We start from the raw sequence: 27,960 nt of genomic DNA, 5'->3' as shown, positions 1-27,960 counted from the left end.
GCCAGTACTACAGTATACAGGAGCTGTAAAAGTAGTTCTCTCTTAAAGGTACATACACTACAATTCCTCCCCTTTTAGATTAGTAGTACCCATAATATTCAAATAACAATTAACACTTTAACATGTACATTAAACAACAATAGTCCATTTATAGATTCAGTCTTTGGGGCGGCTTCCTGATCCTTTCGGGATAGCGCCTTTCCTGAGGTTCTTGTTCTTGGTGCGGAGGCGATTCTGGCCCCTTTTCATCGGTTAGTTCATCGGGTTCCACTGCTACTGGTTCGGAGGTAGATGCTACCGGTATGCCGGGTTCATCCGCAGGTACGCAAGACATGGGGTTGACTCATTCCTGTGACGCTAAGATCTGATCAACGTGGCATCTCACAATGTTCTCCCCGACATCCACTGTGTACATTAATGGCCCCTGCCGTGTGCATATCGTTCCAGGTTGCCATTTCTCTGTTCGGTCGTCACGGGCCAAGACTGGTTGTCCTACATTGAAGCTCCTTGTCGGCTTCTCATTGATGTGCTGGAATTGTTTATCCTCAACATTTCTTCGCACATTTGGTCGAAGCAAGTCCAGACGAGATCGCAACCTTCGGTTAAAGAACATCATGGCCGGGGTCTGGTTGGTAACTGCATGTGTCGCGTTTCGGTAGGCTAATAAGAAATTGTCCACCTTATGCTGTAGTGGAATTTCATCGTCGCACATGGCCTTTATCGCCTTCTTAAAGGTTTGTACGAACCTCTCAGCCAATCCATTTGTGGCTGGATGATACGGGGCGGATGTGTAATGCCTTACCCCATTCCTTCTCATAAATTTTCAAAACTCTTCGGACACAAACTGTGGTCCATTATCAGAGCAAATCTGCTCTGGCAAGCCGTTTCTGGCAAATATGGTCCGTAGGACTGCAATCGTTTTCTCTGTAGTGGTTGAGGACATTTTTATCACCTCAGGCCACTTCGAATGAGCATCCACTGCTATTAAGAACATTGAGTCCATGAATGGACCAGCAAAATCAATATGCACCCGTTGCCATGGAGAGGAGGGCCACTCCCATGGGTGTAGAGGGGCATGTGGTGGGGCATTTTGGACCTTCTGGCATCCTGAGCAGCTCTTGGTTAGGTCTTCGATTTGTTGATCGATTCCCGGCCACCACACATAAGCCCTAGCAAGGCTTTTCATTTTCACTCCCCCCAGATGACCTTCATGTAGCTCATTTAGCACTCTCTCCCTTAACTTGGGTGGAATCACCACTCTGGATCCACACATCACTGTCCCCTGGCATACTGACAGCTGTTCTCTTCTGGATGAGAATGCTGTCAACAGTGAGTCGCCATGTGTTGGCCATCCCCTAATCGTCAAATCATATACTCGAGACAGCATCGGATCATTGCGGGTCTCCTTCTCTATGTCCGTGTTCGTTACTGGCAATCGTTCAATTATTAGCGAATAAAATATCTCGATAGGGTCCACTGCTGGTGCTTCCTCCACAGTAGGCAGTGGCAGGCGCGATAGCCCATCAGCGCTTCCATGCTGTTTCGTGCCTTTATATTCTATTTCATATTGATTCGCCCCTAGAAACAGGGACCATCTTTGTAACCGTTGTGCCGTCATCACTGGAACGCCCTTCTTAGGATTAAAGATGGAGACAAGTGGTTGGTGGTCAGTCAGCAAGGTGAACTTCTGCCCATGCAGAAAGTGGTTGAATTTTTTTACTCCCCATACTAGGCTGAGGGCCTCCCTGTCAATCTGGGCGTAGTTGCGCTCGGCTGAGGTTAGTGACCGAGACGCAAAGGCTACTGGCCTCTCCAACCCGTCTGGGAATTTGTGCGACAGCACCGCTCCAATACCATAGGGTGATGCATCACATGCCAAACGAATTCGTAATGCTGGGTTGAAATGGGCCAACATCTCTTTTGATGTGATCAATTCTTTACACTTCTGGAAAGCTCGTCTACGTTCGTCATTCCACTTCCATGGTACCCCTGTTTGCAGTAGGGTGTTCAGTGGGTGTAATACCGTGGACAAATTTGGTAAGAACTTATGGTAGTAGTTTACCAGCCCGAGGAACGACCTCAGTTGTGACACATTTTCCAGTGCTGGAGCCTTGACTACTGCCTCAATCTTTTCAGGGGACTTATGTAACCCCTCTTCATCGATGACGTGGCCACAATACGAGATCTGCTTCTGGAAAAACTCGCACTTGTGGCGATTAGCTCGTAGCCCATATTCCTTTAATCTGGTGAGCACCTTCTCCAAGTTGGCGAGGTGATCACTGTCATTTTCGCCCATGACCAGGATGTCGTCCAAATAACACTGGGTCCCTGGAATCCCTTGCAGGACTTGATCCATCGCCCTTTGCCAAATAGCCAGAGCCGATGCTACCCCGAACACCAGCCGGTTGTATTGATAAAGACCTTTATGAGTGTTAATCATAAGGTATTGTTTCGAGGCTTCTTCTACCTCCATTTGCAAGTATGCCTGGGTTAGATCAATTTTGGTGAAGCGTTTACCTCCAGATAGCAAGGCGAAAATATCCTCAATTCGTGGAAGCGGATATGGTACCGTGTGAAGGACTGGGTTCACTGTCACCTTAAAATCCCCACAGATGCGGACCTTCTTTGGTTCCCCAGGCGTATTACTCAACGCCCTCTTCATTACAGGAACGATGGGTGCAGCCCACTCGCTCCAGTCTACTGTGGACAGTAGTCCTGAACGTTCCAACCCTTCCAGCTCTGCTTCGACAGCTGGTCTGATCACATAAGGCACTGGTCTGGCCTTCAGAAACTTTGGGCTTGCATTATCCTCTATTTTAATCGTTGCTGTTATGCCTTTTAGTGTTCTGAGTCCCTCCTGGAACACTTCTTTTGCGTCAGTTAGCATTTTTGACAGTCGTCCAGGTGTGACGTCATCATCCTTTTTGGCCTCAACCTTCAGTGCCTGAATGGAATGCCAATCTAATTGTATCTTCCGGATCCATTCACATCCTAGCAGTGGTGGTCCTCCATCTGGCAATACATATATATCCATTTTAGGTATTTCCTGGCCTTTATATATCACTTTCACCCTTATTTTTCCTTTGGGGTAGACTTTTTGCCCCGTGTACGTCTTCAAGACAATCTCTGTAGCTTTCAAGGGTATATGTGAAAATAGCCGCTTGTAGTCCCTTTGGTTTATGACTGTTAGGGCTGATCCTGTGTCCAATTCCATTTTCACTTGGACTCCGTCTATCTTGAGTGTAACCCAAATAGTCTGGTGATCCTCCATTTTGGTTACCTTATGTAGTTTCAGACAACCCAGCTCCTTGCTTCCGGAGTCTGTGTCACTTTTCTGTTCGTCTGAACTCCTGTCCATCACCTGGTGTACCTTTTTGTACTTCTCCTGTGGCGATTTCATACTGTTGGTTTTCATCCCAGACCTGCAGACTCTTGCTATGTGTCCTGCTTTTCCACACTGTCTGCACATTTGGTCCTTGAACCAACAATCCTTCTGGTCATGTGTTGTTCTGCCGCAGCGATAGCACTTCGCTGTTCCATAGGACATTTCATTGGTGCCATATTCTTGCGGTCTCCGTTGTATCTCTGCAGCACCCCTTGCGGCTGCTTCGTGTGATACTGCCATACTGAAAGCCTTGTCCAGCGTAAGATCCTTTTCTGATAGAAGCTGTTTCTGGGTCCTTCACTTTGTAGCCCACACACAAACTTGTCCCTTAACGTATCTGCTAGTTCCGCTTCAAACTGGCAGTGTTTCGATAGCTTGCACAGTTCCGTTAGGTACTCAGCATTGCTTTCGTCTTTGTGTTGGTTCCTTTTATGGAACTTAAATCATTCTGCTATCAGCAGCGGTGTGGGGTTTAAGTGGTCCTGTAGGATTTCTACTATGCTTTCGAAATTCTTGTTCACAGGCTTCTCTGGTGTTATTAGGTTTTGCAGTAACCCATAAGTTTTTGCACCCATGGAATTTAACAAAACCAGTGCTTTCCTAGCATCTGGCACTTCATTCGCCCTGCAGTACACCTCAATACGTTCCACATATGTCGCCCAATCTTCGACTTCATTGTCGAACGTAGAGATACTGCCACTCTTTGGCATCCCTGGGTGTGATTTAACTGTCAAAAATGGCGTCTCCCGTGCTTCCCCTTCTTCTCCACTGGCACAAAATGACGTCTCCTGCGCTTTCCTTCCTTCCCGCGCTCGCCCTTCTTCTCCACTGCGGCTTCTAAAAATGGCGTCTCCCGCGCTCTTCCTTCTTCTCCGCGGCTCAATGGCGTCTCCCGTGCTCTCCCTTCTTCTCCCCGCGGACACTGTTCAGCCCTTGAGCCCTGGCTGTGCTCTGCGCGTTCTTTTTTTTCTGTGCGCCTTTCCCGTTTCCGCCGCTCGGTCCTGAACCCGGCTGTTGCTTTACCCTCTCTCTCTCCGTTTTGTTTTTCCTCGACGCCACTCGGTTTTCAACCCCCGGCTGCGCCCTGTGCGCTTCACCCTCTGTCTTACCCCGTTGACGCTGCTCGGCTTTCTTTCCGCCGTCGGTCGGCTCCAGCCGCCGCTGTCCAGGAAGGGTCTGCGCTGTACCTGTCGTCAGTCGATTGCTGATCGTCGTGGCTGGGGAACCAAGCCCGGCTCTCCACAGCCTCCCCTGCGATGTTCACTCTCTGCCGGACGACTGGGCGGTTGCTCGTGGTCGACGCCCGTGTTTCGGGCCTCGACTTTCTTCCACCGCCCTCCCGGAGCAAACCCTCGAAGGGAAATGCAGAGTTGCAGGTAGATTCGAATCGACACTCGTCGCCACTGTTAGATCCGTGATTCTGAGAGTATGATGTTTTTCAATAACCACACGAATGCTGTAACTTAACAATCAACAGGTATTTACTGGAGTAGGGTAGTCTCAAGACTGGGGTACAGAGGCATGCTCAAGGCTTATATACAGGTGTGGTCACTGCCGGTACTACAGTATACAGGAGCTGTAAAAGTAGTTCTCTCTTAAAGGTACATACACTACACCAGCGAAGAGACTCGAGGTGTTCGGCGCCTTCCCGGATGCTTTTCCTCCACTTTGTGCGGTCTTGGGCCAGGGATTCCCAGGTGTCAGTGGGGATGTTACACTTTTTCAAGGAGGCTTTGAGGGTGTCCTTAAAGCGTTTCCTCTGCCCACCTGGGGCTCTCTTGCCGTGTCGGAGCTCCGAGTAGAGCGCTTGTTTTGGGAGTCTCGTATCGGGGATGTGGACAATGTGACCCGTCCATCGGAGCTGATTGAGCATGGTCAAAGCTTCAATGCTGGGAATGTTGGCCTGAGCAAGAACACTGACATTGGTGCGTCTATCCTGCCAATGGATTTGCAGGATCTTGCGGAGGCAGCATTGGTGGTACCTCTCCAGTGCTTTGAGGTGCCTGCTGTACATGGTCCATGTCTCTGAGCCATACAGCAGGGCGGGTATCACTGCTGCTCTGTAGACCATGAGCTTAGTGTCGGGTTTGAGGTCCTGGTCTTCAAACACTCTCTTCCTCAGGTGACCAAAGGCTGCACTGGTACACTGAAGGCGGTGTTGGACTTCATCATCGACATCTGCCCTTGTTGAAAGTAGGCTCCCGAGGTATGGAAAGTGGTCCACGTTGTCCAAGGCCTTGTCGTGGATTTTGATAATCGGGGGACAGTACTGTGTGGTGGGGGCAGGTTGTTAGAGGACCTTTGTCTTACGGATGTTTAGTGTAAGGCCCATGCTCTCGTACGCTTCAGTGAAGGTGTTGACGATGGTTTGGAGTTCGGCCTCCGAGTGAGCGCAGACGCAAGCATCATCTGCATACTGTAATTCGACGACAGAGGATGGGACGACCTTGGATCTGGACTGGAGGCGATGGAGGTTGAACAGTTTCCTGTTTGTTCTGTAAATTAGCTCCACTCCAGTGGGGAGCTTACTGAGGGTGAGATGGAGCATTGCGGCAAGGAACTCTACAATACGTCCTAGGGGGTTGATTATGTATTCTTTATATCCTGCTTCTTCATATTTAAACTGCAGGTTACTACTGAAACAAACAGTTGCAAATAGTGAAACATGAGCCAGTCTCGTGATAAAGATTGTATCCTGACTAAATGGCCTCATTCACCAACAGTACTTTCAATGAAGTGCCTCAATGGAAAGTAGACCTGACAAGTAATTAAAATTGACAATGACTCAACTTGATTTAAAAGTGCGACTTATTTTGATGCATGTCACACTAATTGTAACCATAGCTCATATGTTTAGATGTTTTTGAAAACCATGTCATTCTTACTGATCATAAATGTTTCCTTTATGATCATGCTGATGTTGACAGCTTTGGAAATGTATCTTGTCTTAATTTCCACTCAGTATTGGTTTGATGCTGAGTATGTTATGAGCAATTATTTCTGAAGAATTACCATTATTGCGATAATTTGGACTCTACCAAAGGAATAGTTAATCATGGGGAGTTTCTATTTGTTTACATTTTCAATGAATTAAAAAAATTTAATTGAGAGTTTAAATGACAGGCAATTTGACTTTTGTAGTACCTTTTAAATAAATACTTTGACAAACCATTACGGCATTGTCTTGAAAAGTAACAGGTTTGGGTTTTGTTTCAGACCTGCCTCCATTGTGAAGCATGAAACAAGCTTGGCTGATGTCACGGTATCACAGAGGCAATGTGATGTTCACATCAAAATCAGCCAGGCAGAGATAGCCTGTAACAAATATAGACCAACATGTGTTCTTCTGCTGAACCTTTCCCTCTGGATTTTAATCATTACACTGGCTGCTGAGTGAATAGCATAAGCTTCTTGTAGCTCTGCTGCTTGGTGAGTAAATACATAAAACCAGTTTTATACATAAATTGATAATATGTTGAATTGGAATCCTTAAGGTGCTTAGGTTTTAAATGCAATTAGCTGTGTGGATCCATTTGCCATATTAGAGTTTTATACATCTTAACTGAAGAAGTAAAAAGACTCCCTTAAAAATTGGTATCTCAAATTTCTATTTCATAAAATGTAGAATTTTTGCTTTATACGTTTTTAATAATAACACTGGAGCTATAATCTGTATTATAATATTTGGCATGGTAGAATTTTATCTAATTAATTTCATTTTGTTAATGTTACACAGATCAAGTGTAAGTGCATCATTAGCCATAAGGGCATCATTAGCCAAGTGGTAAGGCAGAATAAAGCTGAAAGATGAAGACTGGGTTTTCATTTTCCAGAGGCTTTTTGTATTATGTTGATGTACAGAGGTGATTCCCATTGACAGTGCTTATTACAGGCTGCTTTCAGTTCAGTGGACTCTATAGAAAAATTGTTACCAGATTATCATTATTCTGATGTGCGCTCATTTTGTTTGTCATCACAATTAGTTCCAGACACCTGAGCATACCATTCAATGAAACTAGAAATAAAATTAGAGTGTGGAGGTAGCAGCACAACACAGTTTATTTTCAGAGGCTATTCGGATTCTGAAGCTTAAGTCATGCTTGTAGGTTTGTAGTTTGTGCAGAGTAAGTCGACATGATAGCGTCTTGTTTGTTCCAATAATCATTGTCAATCATCTTAATCCTACTATTTTCATTTGTTATACTGCTTTCTGTGCAGATAAAACTTGATTTGTTCCTTAAGCTAGTTGCCAGGTGCTTTAGAAAGACCCAACCTAGTATTTCCTCCTACCTCCTCCTCTGGGTTGTGTTACACATAATTATTTAGTAGATAACTAAGTCATCATAGAAGTATTACAAAAGCACGTGAACCTTGAGGGCTATAGCTCTTTGTCTTTGATATGTCCCATTTAAACACAGTTGTGTATAGGAAATGCACATATTGTATACTGTACTATTTTTGGTGTAATATTTTGCTTGTGATTTTCCAACCATTAATTTTAATGGGTGGAAAATCACCAGCTGTCTGCCTGCAATTTCTTGTGATAACATAGAATCATGGAATGATACAGCACAGAAGAAGGCCATTTGGCCCATCGTGCCTGTGCCGGCTCTTTGAAAGATGCACTACATCCTGTGACTGCTTTCCCTGCTGCGAGTACAGAACTGGCCCAAATGTTCCATTGAAGGTCACAGACCTCACAGAACTGGATCTTCATCTTGTATGAACCTTGGTAGTGAATATTGACAGCCACTCAAGGCATCACAGTCAAACCCAATCTTGTTACCTGCTGTCATTCACACACTGCAGCACAAGTTACTCAACAGAGAGCAAGGGCAGTTTTTGACTTTTCCTTGCCCTCTCCCTAAGGTACAGGAGCAGCAGCAAGGGATTGCCCCTATTGCTGCCCCAATTGAGATCAACTTATTTCACATGGACTGTAGATTGAATCTGAAATCAGCACATGATGTCTACATGATATCAGTGCCTGTATTGAGGGCTAGAGCAGCATTGTAACTACGTAAGATCCAATGGCTCTTAATGGGTCCACATGTTTGTCGCCAGGAATTTCCTCGGGGGTTCTTCCAATTAGTCTCCATAATTTTGGCGGAACAACAGTGGAAATCCCAGATATGCTGCGAAGATGAGGTTTCTTCCGATTTTCCACCAAAGTTACAGTGGCCGATTGAGAGAGCCTGGAAATTCTCAGCATGTGTATTTATCATTCAAGACATGATTTAAAAACCAACAGAAATACAGTCTACAGTTTATGAATAAACCAGACTGGATGAAAGAGAATATTTAGTAGTTTTGACCATTGCAGACTGGCATGTTGTGTTTCTTGCAATTTTTTAAACAATCTATGGTTCATACTCACACAAGCATTGCATTTACATTGGTGGCATATTTCTCGCAGTGCAAATTGCTCCACAAAGCAGTAATAGACACTATTAAAAAAAACATGATGGTAGCTATTTAAGGAATTACTGATAACTGCAATAATACACATGGAAAAACATATAATCAGAGCTAGTGTATTCCATCTGAAAACTGACGCTGTAATGAAAGGTTCTGTCTAAAATAAAGGCTTCATTGGAGAATAAATCCTCTAAAAGTTGCACAAAGCATCCTGTGGCAGCAAAGCTTACCATCTTCCATAACAGCATGGGGAAGAATTGTTGTCTACACCACCAGTTAGCACAAGAAACCCGTTTCCCACTGGGATTATCTTCTTCTATTTTTAAACGCTGAAAATGTTTCAAATAGGAAAACTAGACGGAATGTTTTTTTAAAGATTCTTTCATTGGAGAATGAATAGTGATGGTAATTTTAAAAAGTACTGTATATATTTAGGTGGTAAGACAGCTATATCATCAAAATTGTTATTGCAGATATCTCAAATGTACTTTTCTGAAAGTTTTAATTTACTCCGCATTATTTTCTGCGTATCCTCCCATTGGCATGTGAGGCATTTACCAATTGGTTGGCAGATCATTGACTTTGTGCCAATAGCCATTGCAGAATCAAATTTGTTCTGGTGCAAAGAACGCCAAAAAATATCACTGAGATTTCAACATTCTACAAACAAACATATGACAAAACATCTAAGCCTAAAGTGAGTCAAGAGTGTAATGAGAGTTGGATTGTACTGTAAACAGCATCGGTCCTCCAGACTGGCTGATGAAAGGTGTTGGGAGATGGTGATTTTCACAATAGAAGTGCAGCTGAAATCAGTTAATTACAGTATTGCCATAGCACTGGAATCATCGGAGCAGGTTTTCCTGTTATTGTGCCTGGGTGTATTGGATTGTCCAAACAGAAGCAAACTGGGTGGAGAGACTCTCTTGCATGTAAGGGAGCCTTCCTTAGGTGGGCTTCCTTATAAGCATGTGATGCTCAACACCTGATTTTCCTCTGTGCTTTGTAACTAGGTAATCCAATAAGCCCAAATGCAAAAACATCAAGATCAGCCCAATTATATTTGTCAAATCATGTCTATCGAGTAAAACCCATCAGTGTTGGTTTAAGGGCCTGGGTTTTGGGAGAGTTTTGTAAGAGTACCACTTTCCCGAATATGCATTTAGGTTGTGCTGTCCGAGGGCTAGAAATTCGGTATCGCCCCGGTTGGGGTGCTAAATTTTAAAAAGTTGAAGAATTAGTGCCAGGCACGAATCATTGTCAATTCCCGTGAAATGCATTGTTAGTGCTCCAAGAGCTAATCACTTAACTTAGGGCGCTACACACAGAGAGCGGGGCGCTACCCGCAGAGCAATACCCAATTTCAGATGCACGCCAGTCGGGATTCATCATTCACACTGGCTCCTTCCAGTTCTTAAAGGGGAGTTTCAATCATTCTGCACAACCTCATTCTCAGCATTGCTGGCTCTGAAGACGGCCTCCAAGCAATTCAACAGCTACACCTCTTGTCCTCATGGCTGATCCCAGTCCCAGGGAGAGAGCTCACCGGTTCAGCGACCAGGCATTGGAGACATTGGTCGCGGCAGTCGAATGAAGGAGGGCAGTGCTGTTCCCGGCCACTGGCAGGAGGCCATTGCCCCAGGTCCTCAGGGCAATGTGGAGAGAAGTGACCCAGGACGTCTCGGCCAGCAGTGTGGTCCTCAGGACCCTCACACAGTGCCGTAAAAAATTCAACGACCTCACTCGGGTGGTCAGGGTGAGTACATGCTTCAACAAGTCCTACATGCCAGCATCTGAACTTCAGTCTGTACAAACTGCACAAACCACCACACCCCCACCACTCACCCACCAAGCATCTCCACCTACTCAAACTCACATCCACATCTCACGTCTTGCCTACAGTAACAGCTATTCAACTATGGCAGGCACATCTCCCAAACACATAGCTACACACTCACTCACACACTTTCCTTTCTCTTGCAGGCCAATGGGGGCCACAATAGGAGGGAGCAGGAATGAACAGGCGGGGGTGAATCGGACATCCAACAGACCTGGAGGAGCGAGTGTTGAGAGTCATTGGGTGCCAGGTGGTGGGCGCTGTGGCCATCGGCGACATCGACCCCCTTGGGGGCAACAACGGTATGTTCATCCCCTCTCCATCTCTCATCCCACTTCCCCCTCACACCACAATACTGTCTGCATTCCCTGCTTCCTGCCCTCACCTTAACCCGAGTCTTGTATCTTTATACTTTCAAGTAATCAGCAACCAGATGACCAGCCTGTCCCTGAGCCTCCCAGTGAGAGTGAGACGGGAGAAGAGGAGGAGGAGGAAGAAAGCACCATGTCACTGCATGTCTCACCCGCAGGCACCACCTCAGATACTGGGACTACGCGATCTTTAGAGGCAAATTTAGTAGAGGGGTCTGCAGTGGGTGATGTACCAGGGACAAGTGGGCTGCAGCAAGGCCAGGGGGAAAGACAGCTCAGGAGCCAGATCCCCGGAGGCCGAGTTCGCACACGAGTTCTGCTGCACACGCCTCAGATAAGGACCTTGATGAGGAGGCATTTGCAAGAAGGGTGATGGCCATGCACGTGGAGATGATAGGTGCAATGGCAAGGGTGCCCAAGAGCCTCTCAGCAATGGTAAGGAGCGTGGAGGAGTCCACCTCCAACATAGCACAGAGCTGTGCGCACACCATAGAGCCCATCATTTGCAGTCTGCAAAGGATGGTAGACTCCCAGAAAGACCGTGAAGACCCAGACCTGATGCCGTGTGTTATGGGCGATCTGACAGCATCCACTGCAGCACAGGTGGAAGCCACACAACGTCTTTGTGCTGTAATGCAGTCTATGCTTGGTGACATTCAATCACAGACTGCTCTCATGCAGGCTCAGCTTGATGCCACGCAAACTCTGACTGCTGCCATTGTCACTGGGTCATCCACCGGGGCTTTCACGGTGTCGCAGCAGGCCAGCAATCTGTGCTCCAGCAGATTGGTAGGAATGCTGAGGTGCTGTCCCGGGGCGTGGCAGTGTGTCAGTCGAACAGGAACTTCCTGTGCTCTCTCAGGATGACAGTATTCCTGCTCCAAACACTGCCGCTCCGCTATTGTCCTTGTTGCTGCCTACCATCCAACCAGCCCAGACTGCCGCCGCCCATCCTGAGGTGGCACAGTGTACAGCCGGGCCTTCCAGGCTCAGAGCTGGTCGAGGGCGTCCTGCAAGGCAATCTGTAGTCTCTGGCACCGACACTCAGCAGCCTTCCACCAGGCCTGCTGCAGCCACTGGGGACAGACTACGTAGGAGCAGTAGATTAGGAAAACAGGGGAAGTAAGGGTTTGCACAAGGGTGATTAGTTAATATTGTTGTATATATGTCTTTACTGAATGTTGATAAATTTATTAATGCAATGTTGCAGATTTTGTGCTGCTTCTCATTTCAGCTCCAGCTTTGTGTCTATGATATAGCATGCGAAATGGATGAAATGATGGAGACGAGGTGAGCAGCCGGGATGTGGGGTAGAATTTATTGGAACTGCAGTCTGATGAGGTGGTCATGGACTGCCCTTCCGGAAGGCCAATTGAGTGGCTGCCTCTTCCCTCGCTGCTGTTCCTCGTCCTCCTCCTCTCCCTCTTCCTCCTTCTGAGCTGGTCCCGCTATGCCTGGTGGCAATGGCTGGGCCCTCATGATGGCCAAGTTGTGCAGCATGCAGCACACCACGACGAAAAGGGACACCCGCTCAGCCGAGTACTGGAATGTTCCTCCCAAGCGGTCAAGGCAGCGGAACCATTGCTTGAGCACCCCGATGGTCTGCTCGATGATGTTCCTGGTGGCAGCATGGCTCTCATTATATGAGTGCTGGGCAGGAGTGTTGGGGGTGCGGGGGGGAGTCAAAAGTCAGGTGGAGAGCCGATAGCCTTTGTCTCCGACCAGTCAGCTGCTAGCTTGATGTGGTGGCTGGAAGAGTGCTGGCATACTGGACTGGCACAGGATGAAGGCATCGTGGCTGCTGCCAGTTTAGCGGGCATTGACAGTGAGGATTCGCTGTCTGTGGTCGCAGACCAACTGGACATTAAGTGAGTGGTAGCCTTTGCGGTTACGAAATACCTCAGAATTGTTATGTGGTACCCGCAAAGCGACGCAGGTGCAGTCAATGGCGCCCTGCACCATGGAGTAGCCCATTATCCTGGCAAAGCCACATGTACGCTCATCCTGCTTCTCTCTGGTGATGGGGAAGGGGATGTAATCCCTTCTCCCACTGTAGAGAGCCTCTGTGACCTCTCGGATGCAGCAATGGACGGCGAACTGCGAGATGTTAGATATGTCTCCTGCTGCAGGCTGGAAGGGTCTGCTGCCGTAGAAATTGAGGGCGACGGTGACCTTGACTGCCACTGAGAGAGACGTGGTGGTCCTGATCTGAGGCTTGAGGTCTGGCTGCAAGAGGTGGCAGAGCTCTGTGACCACCTCCTTGGTGAAGCAGATCCTTCTAAGACACTGCTCCTCAGTGAGATTGATGTAGGAGAAATGCTCCCGGAATACCCTGGGAGGGTAAGGCCTCCTGTTGAGAGACTGTTGGCCCTCCTCCCTCTGGCCACATTTTCCAATCATTGTCTCTGCCTCCGCTGCCTCCGACGGTGATGCTGGAGGGCGACGTCAAGTGCCAGTACAGCCCCCATTAATGTCTCCAAGTGTTGAGTCTGTGTTTCCAAATGTAGTTATGCTGAATAACTGGACACAGACTACAGAAATAATTAAACAGGTCTTTAGTAATTGAGGGTCAGGGCTGAACTGGAATACACTTTGCTCCACAGGGTTTATATACCGGTGTGGTCACCACCGGTACTACAATGTACAGGAGCCATCAAAAAGTAGTCCATCACCTTAAGGTATCCTCTTAAGGTGGTACAGGTTACATACACTACAATTCCTCCCCTTTTAGCTTAACAGTGTACACCCCAATTTAAACATTACATGGATAACATATATACAACTTTCACACAAAACTGTTCAAAGATTCAGTCTCTGAGGAGGCCTCCTGATCCGGGCCCGATAACGCCTTTCAGGGGTCTCTGGTTCTCGTTGCTGGGGTGACTCATCCATTTGATCTCTTATGGATTGAACATCATCATGTACGTTCGAGTCGGAGGTAGATGCTACAGGCTCAATAACTTCTTCAACTGGTGTCTCTGCCGTAGACATGGGGTCGACCCTTGTTCTCGATTCCACAAGTTGGACAGCATAACGTCGTATTACGTTCTCTCCAACGTCTACCGTGTACATCAAGGGTCCTTGTCGGGCACGAATTGTTCCGGATTGCCAGTTATCATTCCTATAGTCCCTGGCCAACACTGGTTGTCCTATTTCGAAACTCCGAGTGGCCTTGTTATTTACGTGCTGGAATTGCTTGTTTTCGACTTCCCTACGCACATTGGGTTTTAACAAATCCAACCGGGACCGCAACCTCCTGTTATAGAACATTATGGCAGGGCTTTGATTTGTCACTGCATGCGTGGCGTTTCGATATGCCATCAGGAAATTGTCCACCTTGTGTTGTAGTGGAATATGGTCTTCGCTCATGGCCTTTATCACCTTTTTGAACGTTTGTACAAATCTCTCGGCCAACCCATTTGTAGCCGGATGGTATGGGGCAGATGTATAGTGTTTCACCCCATTCTTTTTCATGAATTTCTGGAATTCTTCTGACACGAACTGTGGTCTGTTGTCTGAACATATTTGTTCCGGCAAACCATTCCTTGCAAATATGGTTCTTAGAACTGCGATCGTCTTTTCAGAGGTAGTGGTCGACATCTTAATCACTTCTGGCCATTTAGAATGTGCGTCTACTGCTATCAAAAACATGGAATCCATGAATGGACCTGCAAAGTCGATATGCACACGTTGCCATGGGGTTGAAGGCCATTCCCACGGATGCAGCGGTGCAATTGGAGGTGCGTTTTGAACTTTTTGGCACCCTGAGCAGCTTTTAGTCAGATCCTCTATTTGTTTGTTGATACCTGGCCACCACACATAAGCCCTAGCAAGGCTTTTCATCTTGACTCCCCCCAGATGACCTTCATGCAATTCCTTCAGAACTCTCTCCCTTAATTTAGGAGGAATAATCACCCTTGTTCCATACATCAATGTTCCTTGACAGACGGACAGCTGTTCTCGTCTGGCTGAGAATGCTGGTAACAGTGGGTCGCCATGTGCTGGCCATCCCTTCACTGTCAAATCGTAGACCCGAGACAGTGTCGGGTCGTTTCGGGTCTCTCTCTCAATACTCGCATTGGTGACTGGTAAGCATTCGATGATGGTCGAGTGAAATATCTCGACAGGGTCAACTGCCGGTGCCTCTTCCGCTGTAGGTAGTGGCAGGCGCGACAGCCCATCAGCATTACCATGTTGCTTTGTACCTTTGAATTCGATATCATATTGATGTGCCCCTAGGAAAAGGGACCATCTCTGAAGCCTCTGCACCGTCATAACTGGAACACCCTTCTTAGGGTTAAAAATGGAAACCAACGGCTGGTGATCTGTCAGCAGCGTAAACTTTTGGCCTTGCAGGTAATGGTTAAATTTCTTAACTCCCCACACGAGGCTGAGAGCCTCCCTATCTATCTGAGCATAGTTGCGCTCTGCGGAGGTCAATGATCTGGATGCGAACGCGACTGGCCTTTCCAAGCCATTTGGAAACTTATGTGAGAGCACTGCCCCGATACCATATGGAGAAGCATCACAAGCTAAGCGAATAGGCAGTGTTGGGTTAAAGTGAGCCAACACTTCCTTAGAGGTGATCAGTGCCTTGCTTTTTTGAAAAGCCCGCTTACAATCATCGCTCCACTTCCATGGTATTCCCATTTGCAAAAGAGTGTTCAGTGGGTGTAACACCGTGGATAAATTTGGAAGAAACTTGTGGTAATAGTTAACCAACCCAAGGAACGACCTCAACTGGGATACATTTTCCGGAGCGGGAGCTTTCACAACAGCTTCGATCTTGTCAGGTGACTTATGGAGCCCCTCCTGGTCAATGACGTGGCCGCAGTACGAGATTCGCTTTTGAAAGAACTCACATTTCTGGCGATTAACTCTGAGCCCATATTCTTTCAATCTGGTGAGCACCTGCTCCAAATTCGCGAGGTGATCCTTATCATCATCTCCTGTAATCAGAATGTCGTCCAGGTAGCATTGTGTGCCTGGAATTCCCTGCAATACCTGCTCCATGGCCCTTTGCCAAATCGCTGGAGCCGATGCCACTCCAAAAACCAGTCTATTATACCGATATAAGCCCTTATGTGTGTTGATCGTGAGACACTGGCGTGACGCTTCATCAACTTCCATCTGTAGGTACGCCTGCGCCAGGTCTATCTTGGTGAAGTGTTTCCCGCCAGACAGCGAAGCGAAGATATCTTCAATCCGCGGAAGCGGATATTGCACCGTGTGAAGAACCGGATTAACAGTGATCTTGAAATCGCCACAGATGCGAACCTTCCCAGGTTCCCCCGGCTTGTTGCTCAACGAACGCTTCATGACAGGAACAATGGGTGTGGCCCATTCGCTCCAGTCCACCTTTGACAGTACTCCTGAACGTTCTAGCCCTTCCAGCTCTGCTTCCACAGCAGGTCGTATCGCATAAGGTACCGGTCTGGCTTTGAAAAATTTTGGGTTTGCATGTTCTTCAACCTTGATGTTTGCCGTAATTCCTTTCAGTGTTCCCAGTCCCTGTTGGAACACCTCCTTAGCATCGTCCAATATTTTGGACAGTCGTTTAGGTTTGACGTCGTCCTCTTTACAGGAATCTACAGTCAGTGTTTGTATGGAATGCCAGTCCACATTTATTCTCCGGATCCATTCCCGTCCCAGTAGTGGCGGACCTCCATCAGGTAACACATACAAGTCCATTTCCTGACTTTCTTTACCATTGTAGACCACATTTACTTTTATCTTTCCGATGGGGTATACTATTTGCCCCGTGTATGTTTTCAATACAATCTCCGTATCCCTCAGGGGAATGTGCGAGAATAACCTTTTGTAATCTTGCTTATTCATGACCGTCAATGCCGATCCAGTGTCCAATTCCATCTTCACTTGGACTCCTGCTATCCGAAGCATGACCCAGATAGTTTGGTGGTCTGCTGTGTTACCCACATTATGTATTTTTAGACAACCCAGTTCCTTACTGCTGGAGTCTGAATCCATCTTCTGTTCATCCGAACTGTTCTCTGTCACCTTGTGTACTTTTTTGTACTTCTCCTGCGGCGACTTTTTGCTGCTGGTCTTCTTTCCTGACCGGCATACTCTCACTATGTGACCAAGTTTGCCACATTGCCTGCATTCTTTATCTTTGAACCAGCACTGGTTCTGGTCATGCGTTGTCCTTCCGCAACGATAGCACTTTACTGCGCCCAATGCCATTTCATTGGTGCTGAATTCCAATGGCCTTTGCTGTATCTCTGCAGCGCCTCGTGCTGCTGCCTCGTGCGATACTGCAATGCTGAAAGCTTTGTCTAGCGTAAGATCCTTTTCCTCTAGCAGTCACTTCTGGGTTCCTTCCCTTAGGCGCCCACACACAAACTTATCTCTCAGTGCGTCTGCTAGTCCTGTACCGAACTGACAGTACTTTGATAACTTGCGCAGTTCGATTAAGAATTCAGCGTTGCTTTCCTCTTTAAGTTGAATTCTTTTGTAGAATTTAAATCGTTCCGCTATCAGCAGCGGCGTGGGGTTTAAATGCTCTTGCAGGATAGTAACAATATCCGCGAAACTCTTTCCTACCGGTTTATCTGGTGTTACAAGGTTCCTTAATAACCCATACGTCTTCGCACCCATCGAGTTTAATAGGGTTAGTGCTTTCTTATCCTCCGGTACCTCATTCGTTGTACAGTAAACTTCGACGCGTTCCACATAAGTGGCCCAATCTTCCACATCGCTATCAAAAGCAGTGATGTTACCCGTTTTTGGCATCCTTGTTGAGTTTCCTTTCCTTCGGATATGATTATTATTTTATTTTTTTTTTTTCAAAATGGCGGCTTCCCGCGCTTGGCGGCTTTTCCCGCGCTTGTCTTCTTCCCCCGCCGACTCAGAATGGCGATTACCGCGCTGTTGCCGTTCTCGCCTCCCAGCGGTCCTTTATTTTCCCCTACGCTGCTGCTCTTGTTCCCCACCACTCCCGCGGTCCTTGTGGACATAAACGCTTTTCTGGCTGCCGCGCGTCTCTGCCCCGATTGCAGTCCAGCCCCTGACACCGGCTGCGGTCGTGTTCTCCGCCCTTTTCGTCGTTTCCCTCCCCTTCTCTTACTGACAACTCGGCCGACTTCCCCCCCGTGCCGCTCGATCGGGCTTACCCGCCGCTGTCGTCGAAGGGATGTTCACTGATGTTTGACTTCGTGGCCAGAAACCAACCCGGGTTCCCGATTGCCTCTCGTGCTATGCAGTGCCCAGCAGGATGTTGAGGGTGGATGTCCTTGATCGACGCCCGTTTCAGAGGCGAAGCTTCCTTTGATGCAACTGCCGCTAGGTAAGATCAGACTCGTCGCCACTGTTGAGTCTGTGTTTCCAAATGTAGTTATGCTGAATAACTGGACACAGACTACAGAAATAATTAAACAGGTCTTTAGTAATTGAGGGTCAGGGCTGAACTGGAATACACTTTGCTCCACAGGGTTTATATACCGGTGTGGTCACCACCGGTACTACAATGTACAGGAGCCATCAAAAAGTAGTCCATCACCTTAAGGTATCCTCTTAAGGTGGTACAGGTTACATACACTACACCAAGTGTAGGAGTTCTAAATCTCAGCAGAATGACATTTTTAGCAGGCAGGACACTACTGAAAGTAATAAACATTTACCTCACTGAAAATGGCTGTTTCCCTACATCAACCTGAGAAGGCAGCATTGATTGGCGACTAAAATGAAACCGGACGTTGATCCCTTTAAATACCGCTCCTACGGCAGCCATCCGACTGCATCACACCTCCTCTTCCTGCCGTTGTTCAGGCCAGGCGCTAAGGCAGGGGGCGGCAGTCAATTTTGCATCTGGGCTGTTAACGGGGCGTTCCACTCGTGTTGATGTCACGATCTGGCAGCCACTAAAGGTGTAGATTTCTCTTATTTGGAAGGAGGAGAGCATGTCAGGGGATCTCAGAGATGCCGTAATCGTGACCATCTTCAAGAAAGGTGACAAGTCCGATTGCGGTAATTACAGAGGAGTCTCCCTGCTGTCTGCCACAGGGAAAGTCATTGCAAGAACCCTCCTCAATCGCCTTCTCCCAGTGGCTGAAGAGCTCCTCCCAGAGTCGCAATGTGGATTCCGCCAACTAAGGGGCACAATGGACATGATCTACACCGCTCGTCAACTACAAGAGAAATGCAGGGAACAGCACCAGCTGCTGTACATGGCCTTCTTTGACCTCACAAAGGTCTTCGACGCCGCCAATCGTGAGGGATTATGGAGTGTCCTCCTCAAATTCGGCTGCCCTCAAAAGTTTGCCACCATCCTCAGTCTGCTTCACGACAACCTGCAAGCCGTGATCCTGACCAATGGATCCACCACAGACCCAATTCACGCATGGACCGGGGTCAAACAAGGCTGAGTCATCGCACTAACGCTCTTCTTGATCTTCCTGGCTGCAATGCTCCATCTCACCCTCAGTAAGCTCCCCGTTGGAGTGGAACTAATGTACAGAACAAACGGGAAACTGTTCAACCTCTGTCACCTCCAGTCCAGATCCAAGGTCGTCCCATCCTCTGTCATCGAATTACAGTATGCAGATGATGCTTGTGTCTGCGCACACTCAGAGGCCGAACTCCAAACTATCATCAACACCTTCACCGAAGCATACAAGGGCATGGGCCTTACACTAAATATCCATAAGACAAAGGTTCTCTAGCAATCTGCCCCCACCACACAGTACTGCTCCCCGATTATCAAAATCCATGACAAGGCCTTGGACAACGTGGACCACTTTCCATACCTCGGGAGCCTACTGTCAACAAGGGCAGACGTCAATGACGAAGTCCAACACCGCCTTCAGTGTGCCAGTGCATCCTTCGGTCGCCTGAGGAAGAGAGTCTTTGAAGACCAGGACCTCAAACCTGGCACTAAGCTCATGGTCTACAGAGCAGCAGTGATACCCACCCTGCTGTATGCCTCAGAGACATGGACCATGTACAGCAGGCACCTCAAAGTACTGGAGAGGTACCACCAATGCTGCCTCCACGAGATCCTGCAAATCTATTGGCAGGATAGGTACACCAACATCAGTGTTCTCGCTCAGGCCAACATCCGCAGCATCGAAGCTTTGACCACACTTGATCAGCTCCGATGGTTGGGCCACATTGTCTGCATGCCTGATACGAGACTCCCAAAACAAGCACTCTACTCGGAGCTCCGACACGGCAAGAGAGCCCCAGGTGGGCAGAGGAAATGCTTCAAGGACACCCTCAAAGCCTCCTTGAAAAAGTGCAACATCCCCACCGACACCTGGGAATCCCTGGCCCAAGACCGCACAAAGTGGAGGAGAAGCATCCGGGAAGGCGCCGAACACCTCGAGTCTCTTCGCCGGGAGCAAGCGGAAGCCAAGTGCAAACAGCGGAAGGAGCACATGTCAACCCAAGCACCCCACCCACCCGCCCCTTCAACCACCATCTGCCCCACCTATAACAGAGACTATAGGTCCCGCATTGGACTCATCAGTCACCTGAGAACTCATTTTTAGTGTGGAAGCAAGTCATCCTCGGTTCCGAGGGACTGCCTTAGAAGAGAAGACAAGAAGAGGCGCTAAATGTTATTGGCAGCGCTAAATCCCGGGTGAATGTCGTATGAGGCATTGGATTCACTGCGCCCCGCCGCAAACCCATTCGTGCCCCATTAGCGCCCTCCAGGCACTAACAGGAGGCGCTAACATGCCAAATTACTCCCCCTTTGTCTCTTACAAACCTGCAGCAAAGGGGAAGAGTCTGCGCAGAGCAGTTATGGCAAATTGGTCGCGGTACATGCACAACGTAATTACTTCATGGCGCCCTCAACTAGTGATGTCATGACACACAAACCTATATCAGACAGAGGCATGTGACTTTATGTGATGTCATCAAAGGGGTGTGTCTGGACTGTGTGATGTTACTAAGTGCAGTTGGACCAGCAGGGGAAAATGTAGCTCCCTGGTTACCAGTTTACCAAAATCCAGAGGTTTTAGCACCACCTAGGTGCTAACCCTGAGAGACCTGGACTGTGGGAGGCAGCAACCAAAGTGGCTTCAATGCACTGGATTGGTGGCATAGTGGGTTTTGGTGGAGTCCCAAATGTTGGAGTCTCATCGCAAAGTGCTTTGGATTGTGGGGGTGTGGTGTCTATCTGCTTACCCCAGCATTCATACTGCTAACAACAGCTCCTTTATCCCAGTGGGAAAATTGCAGACAGCAATGTCGGTGCAATCTGAACTAATTAAATGACAATGCGAAAGGGCTTTGTATCGTGGAACAGTACAACTTAGGCTCAATGTCAAAAATGTTCCTGATCCAACTGTGCTGCTGCAGGGATTTGCTGAACAAAGACCAGACAACTCTCCACATAAAGGCAAAGAGAATCAGAGGGATAGTCACCTCAGGGTGTTTGAATACACCTTGTAGTGGCTGATTCGAGAGCAAGATTGGTAGAGTTTTTGGAGCAAGGCTTCTGCCCATTTTCTTGGCTTAGAGTTTGCCACGTTGGGACCCCTCATATGTTATAGTTGATCTTGTATGTTATAGTTGATCTTGTATGTTATAGTTGATCTTGTGTGTTATAGTTGATCTTGTATGTTATAGTTGATCTTGTATGTTATAGTTGATCTTATATGTTATAGTTGATCTTGTGTGATATTACTTATGGAGAAAAGTAAAAAGAAAATTGCCTCTTTCCTTGCCACTTTCTCTGTTACAATTTCTGCTAATTCTTTATGGAGTTGAAAATCCCAATCCCCTCCTGTGCTCTCCTGCCATAACTCATCCAAGAGGTGCTGGTTACCCAAACTGCAAATCCCACACTGCAGTGTAAACATTGTCTTCTACAGTTTGGGTGCAGCAAGAACATGCCAAAAAATTTTGCCAAAAAGATAAACAAATTGGGAATTTTAGTGAAAAATCATGGAAAATGTTATGTCTTTCCTAGGAATAATAATGAATAAAATATTTTTCATTGCTGGTAATGCTGCAAATTGTTGTGTGCACATATGCTCTGACTGTCATAATGATACAACACCACCATCAGGCTTCACTGTGATTTGAAAACCAGGAAGGATGCATGGATTTTGGGAGAGCCAATGCAAACCAGATCTCCAAATCTAAAGCAAACTCGTCAGTGATCCGCTATCAGTTCACTTGGTGCAGTATAAACCTAAATTTTCACTCCTGGTGGCACAGCATAGAATCATGCAGCAGAAAAAGAGTCCATTCGGCCCATCATGCCTGTGCTGGCTCTTTGAAAGAGCTATCCAATTAGTCACACTCCCCCGCTCTTTCCCCATAACCCAGCAAATTTTTCCTTTTCAACTAAATATCCAGCTCCACTGAGTGCCAACTTCCTCAGCCCCCAGGACTGCAGACCAGTGCTGCAAGGAGCACTTCTGCTCTCACCCTGTCCCTCCCTCCCGGAACCACGATCGGGTTCCCCTTGTCCTCACCTTTCACCCCACCAGCCTCCACATTCAACGGATCATCCTCTGCCATTTCCGCCACCTCCAGCTTGATCCCACCACCAAACACATCTTCCCTTCACCTCCCCTTTCAGCATTCCGAAGGGACCGCTCCCTCCGCGACACCTTGGTCCACTCCTCTATCACCCCCAGCACCCCTTCCCCTTTGCCCGGCACCTTCACGTGCAAGCGCAGGAGATGCAACACATGCCCTTTTACCTCCCCCCTTCCCACTTTTCCAGGGCCCCAAACACTCCTTCCAGGTGCAACAGTGATTTACTTGTACTTCCTGCAATTTAGTATACTGTATTTGCTGCTCACGATGCGGTCTCCTCTACATTGGGGAGACCAAACACAGATTGGGTGACCGCTTTGCAGAACACCTCCATTCAGTCCGTAAGGGTGACCCCGAGCCTGCCACTTTAATTCTCCGCTCCACTCCCACTCTGACCTCTCCATCCTTGGCCTCTTACACTGTTCCAATGAAGCTCAACGTAAGCTCGAGGAACAGCATCTCATCTTTCAATTAGGCACTTTACAGCCTTCTGGACTCAACATCGAGTTCAACAATTTCAGATCATAACCTCTGCTCCTATCTTTTTTTCATTTTTTTGTTCTCTCTCACATGGCAGCTGTCGCTAATTCTGCCATTGCCATTTACACTTCATCTAGAGTCATCTTCTGTTTCTTAACTTGTCCCATTACCATCTCCTTTTGCCTTGCACCATTATCCCTTTTGTCTCTTAATCTCTCCTGCCTTCCAGCCTACCACAGACCTTCCCTTTTGTTCTTTCCTCCCGCCCCTCTTTCCCTGTCCCTACACTTGCTTAAAAACCTGTTCCATCTCCAACTTTTTCCAGTTCTGACGAAGGGTCATCCACCTGAAACGTTAACTCTGTTATTCTCTCCACAGATGCTGCCTGACCTGCTGAGTATTTCCAGCATTTTCTGTTTTTATCCCTTACTTTAACTCTCCCATGTCACTTGGCAATCAATCGTCCACTGTTTGCTTTCCCCTCATTTACCCAATGTTCTTGCAAGAGAAAAAGGTGCACAATGCATGCCAAAGGCAGACAATCATAAGGGCCAACCCCAGCTTTAAACCCCTCATGTGGTATAATGAGAAGGCTATGGAGCTCATGGGGAGGCAATCTGCTCTTGCCATGGGAGATGGCAAGGTCGACAGCAGATTGCTGCGACCAGGTTAGTGACTGAATACCTATACTGTCACCTTGGAATCCCTGTGAAGCTCCACACAGACACAAGCATTCACCCCCTTCTCTGTCTCCTTAATCCAGGGTAATACTCACCCATTCTTGGTTCCTACCCTCTCTTCCTGCAGATCCACAACAGCACCGGGGAGCGCAGGAGGAGAAGGTATTGAGGTAGATGAGGAGGAGGAGGAAGAATAGGGAATGAACTACCTATTGTCAATTACAATAATGATGAGATGGATGATGATGACGAGGGAAATGAAGGCGGACTGAAGTCCACCTGACTTTGTGCAGCGACCGCCTGCTCCATGTTCCTCTGTCCCAACTCCATCCAACTTAACTCCTGCATCACTTGTTTCTTCACTCCCAGTCATTAGCTTAGGTACCTTCACCTGGGGACAATTAGATCTGGTTAGTGAGGATGTGACACCAGGTGATTCACAGGGAACAAGGCCACCATAGTACTGGGAACTGGGTGAGGATGTGCCACTTTCCCATTGGAGGCTGAGGGAAAAGCTGCCTCTGGCTTTGGAGTTGTGGGATCCAGAAGTTATGGACACACATCTGAAAAGAAGGATTTTCAAAGAATGTTGTACCAATGTACACTGACGTCAGGCCCTGAGGGTGTGTGGTAACTGACAGGTGTGACTCTCAAGTCTGCCGCTCTTATTTGCAGCAACATCAGGGAAGCTCCAATGGAGAATGTGGCATCTTCATTGGGATCTCCAGCAGATCCCCACCGAAGAAGTGGCCAGGAATCAGTCAGTGCCTCCACCTCCATGGAAGTACAGACTGTAGCTTTGGTAGCATTTGGGGAGAAAATAGAGAACAGTCTGCATAGCGGCTTCCAGACCACAGCAGCCCCGATGCATGCTGCCGTCTCTCGGGGCTTTCAGGATCTGATCACTGCCGGGCATCCGCTGATCAATGGCGACACAGATACAGGACCCAGTGGAATGGCGATGGCCTGCCTGATAACCCCACTTATATCTATGTACCCCTGCAATAAAGGTTTCTGGTGATTCTACTAAAAGAATGTACATAGGAGTAAAGCAAAACTTTATCTACAGACATTAGTCATTCATTTCATGTTAAATATTTGGGAACCTTTCCTGTCAAAACAGAATTATAAAACCCAGTCCTTAGACAAGAATGTACACCCTAATATTAGAAGTACTTGTTACTAAGAATGCTGAATAAGGATCATTATTCTTGCAGACAGTATAATCTTCCAATCCTTATTATAGACATTCAGCGTATTGTCACTTATCATAAATGTGCCTTTGTTAGCTCTCTGCTACATTTTCTAGAGTTCTGCAGCTGAAAGCCACATCCATGCCTTTGTTATATCTAGGCTTGACTATTCCAATGATCTCCTGGTCAATCTCTTACCTAGCACTCTCCATAAACTTGTGCTCATCCAAAACTCTGCCGCCCATAACCTAACTTGCACCAAGTCCCATTCACCCATCACCCCTGTGCTCACTGACCTACATTGGCTCACGGTCCAGCAACACCTCGATTCTAAAATTCTCATCCTTGTTTTCAAATCCCTCCATGGCCTCACCCCTCCCTATCTCTGTAACCTCCTTCAGCCCTACAGCCCTCCGAGATCTCTGTACTCCTCCAATTCTGGCCTCATGCGCATCCCCAATTTTCATCACTCCATCATTGGAGGTCATGCCTACAGCTGCCAAAGCCCTAAGCTCTGGAATTCCCTCCCTAAATCTCTCCATCTCTTTACCTCCCTCTCCACCTTTTAAGACGCTCCTTAAAACCTACCTCTTTGACAAAGCTTTTGGTCACCTGTCTTAATATTTCCTTATGTGGCTTGGTTTGTTTGATAACACTCCTGTGAAGTGCCTTGAGATGTTTTACTATGTTAAAAACGCTATATAAATACAAGTTGCTGCTGTTTCACCAGATTTTTACAAATTTTATCCAAATTTACTCAGCGTTTTGGGATCCAGTTTTCTGCCATGATTTTTTCCCCCTTTTTTTCTCCCGATTGTTGCCACTAAAATCAGAAAACTCCAAAACATTGGATGACCTCAAGTTTACGTAGGGTAGAACGTGTAAGGCCAGCCAGGAGTGCATTGGAATAGTCAAGTCTAGAGGTAACAAAGGCATGGATGAGGGTTTCAGCAGCGGATGAGCTGAGGCAAGGGCGGAGACGGGCGATGTTACAGAGGTGGAAATAGGCGGTCTTAGTTATACCATAGATATGTGGTCGGAAGCTCATTTCTGGGTCAAATATGACACCAAGGGGGAAAAAATGAATCGCGCCCCCCCTTGGGGTGCTAACTTCACCTTTTAGCGCCCCAGAAAGGTTAGCGCCCCCACGGCCGAAATTGAGTGGTAGCACCCCAAGAGGGGCACTGTGAGGGAATATCGCGGCGCTACATGCCACAGCGCCACGAGCAGCGGCACGTTGCGTGTGGTATTGCAGGCCTTCCTCCCCTTCTTAAAGGGGAGGGGCCTTGCATAGCACGACCCGTGGCCCAGCTGGGCTACCGGGGATCGGAGTGCCGGCAAAAGAGCCCAGTACTCAAGAGAAGTGCCGGGCTCATGGAGTGCAGCCAGTACTCTGCGGGGGGCGGGTCAGGAGGCTGGGGATGGCAGCGGAGGCAGGTGCTGGCAGGCGGCCAGCAATAAAAATGACCGCCCGGCACCTCACCTTTAAATAGCGCCACCCCGGCCGCAGGTAAGCCCCCCTGATCCCATCGGACGTAGAGTCCGGCGGTAAGTCAGGGGGCGCTACCGAAGATTGTGGCAGGGGTGCGAGCGAGGTGCTGCGCATGGTGATGATGTCATCGCCAGCAGTGCAGCGCCGTGGGGCGCTAACGGTTACCGCCGCCACTAACCTCCTGCTGAATTTCGTGGGAGGCACTGGCGGTGCTGCGCCCGAGCTCTAGTTGCTTTGTGCCCCATTAGTGCCCTCTTAGGGCACTAACAGGAGGCGCAAAGCAACTAAATTCTTCCCCCCAAATGTTGTGAACAGTATGGTTCAGCCTCAGACAAATGTTAGGGAGAGTGATGGAGTCAGTGGCTAGTGAACGGAGTTTGTGGTGGGGACCAAAAACAATGGTTTCGGTCTTCCCAATATTTAATTGGAGAAAGTTTCTGCTCATCCAGAACTGGATGTCGGACAAGCAGTCTGACAATTTAGAGACAGTGGAGGGGTCGAGAGAACTGGTGGTGAGGTAGAGCTGGGTGTCGTCAGCGTACATGTGGACACTGACGCTGTGTTTTCGGATGATGTCGCCAAGGGACAACATGTAGATGAGAAATAGAAGGGGGCCAAAGGCTACAGACAAGTCAAGAAGGACAAGGAGGGAGAGTTTACCTTTGTCACAGTCACAAAGGATGTCATTTGTGACTTTGATGAGAGCCGTTTCGGTTCTGTGGCAAACATGGAATTGCGGGAAAGACGGGCATGGATTTGGGAGGCAACAACACATTCAAGAACTTTGGAGAGGAAAGGGAGGTTGGAGATAGGGCAGTAGTTTGCAAGGACAGAGGGATCAAGGGTTTTTTTTTGAGGAGGGGGTGATGACAGCAGATTTGTGGGAGAGGGGACAGTACATGAGGAGAGAGAACCGTTAATATTGTCAGCTAACATGGGAGCCAGAAAAGAAAGTTGGGTGGTCAGCAGTTTGGTGGGAATAGGGTCGAGGGAGCAGGAGGTGGGTCTCATGGACAAGATGAGAATGATTCTGGAATAGTGAGCAATTTTGGGCAGACAAGAGCAGGACCCGATAATGCTTTCTGTGGTCCAGCCAGATCTTTTGGTGAATGGCTAAACCAGTTGTCCGTCAAATCCATTCACGTCGGCGTCCCTTGGACTTAAGGGAGCGAAGATGAGAGCCGTACCAGGGGGAATGGCCAGGGTGAGAGAGAGTAATTGTTTTAGTAGGGACTAAGACATCAAAGGTGTTGGTGAGGGTATGGTTCAGCAGAAGCTGCAGAAATGTCATAGTGAATGGACAGCCAAAGGCTGGACAGTTGGGATTTCATAAGTGCAGTTGTAAGAGAGTTGGGCGAGAGTTTTTTCCAGGGGCGGACACAGAAGGAAGTAGGGTTGGGGGATGGGGACGTGGAAGGGGGATGTGGGTGGAGAGCGATACAAGGAGGTGGTCAGAGATGGCCTTATCTGCGATTCACACAATGGGAGTAGCAAGATCGCGAGAGATGGCAAAGTAGAGGGGATGGCCGTGAATATGGGTTGGGGAGTTTACATGGAGGGAGAGATTAAGGGAGGATAGGAGGCTAG

The 27,960-nt window shown here is 47.9% G+C and overlaps 1 protein-coding gene and 1 long non-coding RNA gene across 4 annotated transcripts in view; one reads left to right on the top strand and one right to left on the bottom strand.

The window, feature by feature from the left end:
* Positions 1–27,960, bottom strand: part of LOC147112709 (uncharacterized) — a 123,928-nt gene that overhangs the window by 19,333 nt on the left and 76,635 nt on the right. The gene's annotated exons all lie outside the window — the stretch shown is intronic.
* pkib (protein kinase (cAMP-dependent, catalytic) inhibitor beta) overlaps positions 6,683–27,960 on the top strand; it is a 179,410-nt gene continuing 158,132 nt past the window's right edge. For 2 of the 3 annotated variants that reach the window (XM_085997285.1, XM_085997284.1), the window contains exon 1: positions 6,683–6,814. The gene's annotated coding sequence lies outside the window, so the exon portion shown is untranslated. The remainder of the gene's footprint in view (positions 6,815–27,960) is intronic. The other variant, XM_085997282.1, reaches the window with a different exon arrangement.

This window comes from Somniosus microcephalus, chromosome 9 (assembly GCF_052327205.1).
Source record: "Somniosus microcephalus isolate GS21.2 chromosome 9, FLI_Smic_1.0, whole genome shotgun sequence".
Classification (NCBI taxonomy): Eukaryota; Metazoa; Chordata; class Chondrichthyes; order Squaliformes; family Somniosidae; genus Somniosus; species Somniosus microcephalus.
The sequence above is the reverse complement of the archived record's forward strand: the minus strand, read 5'-3'. Positions and strand labels throughout refer to the sequence as shown.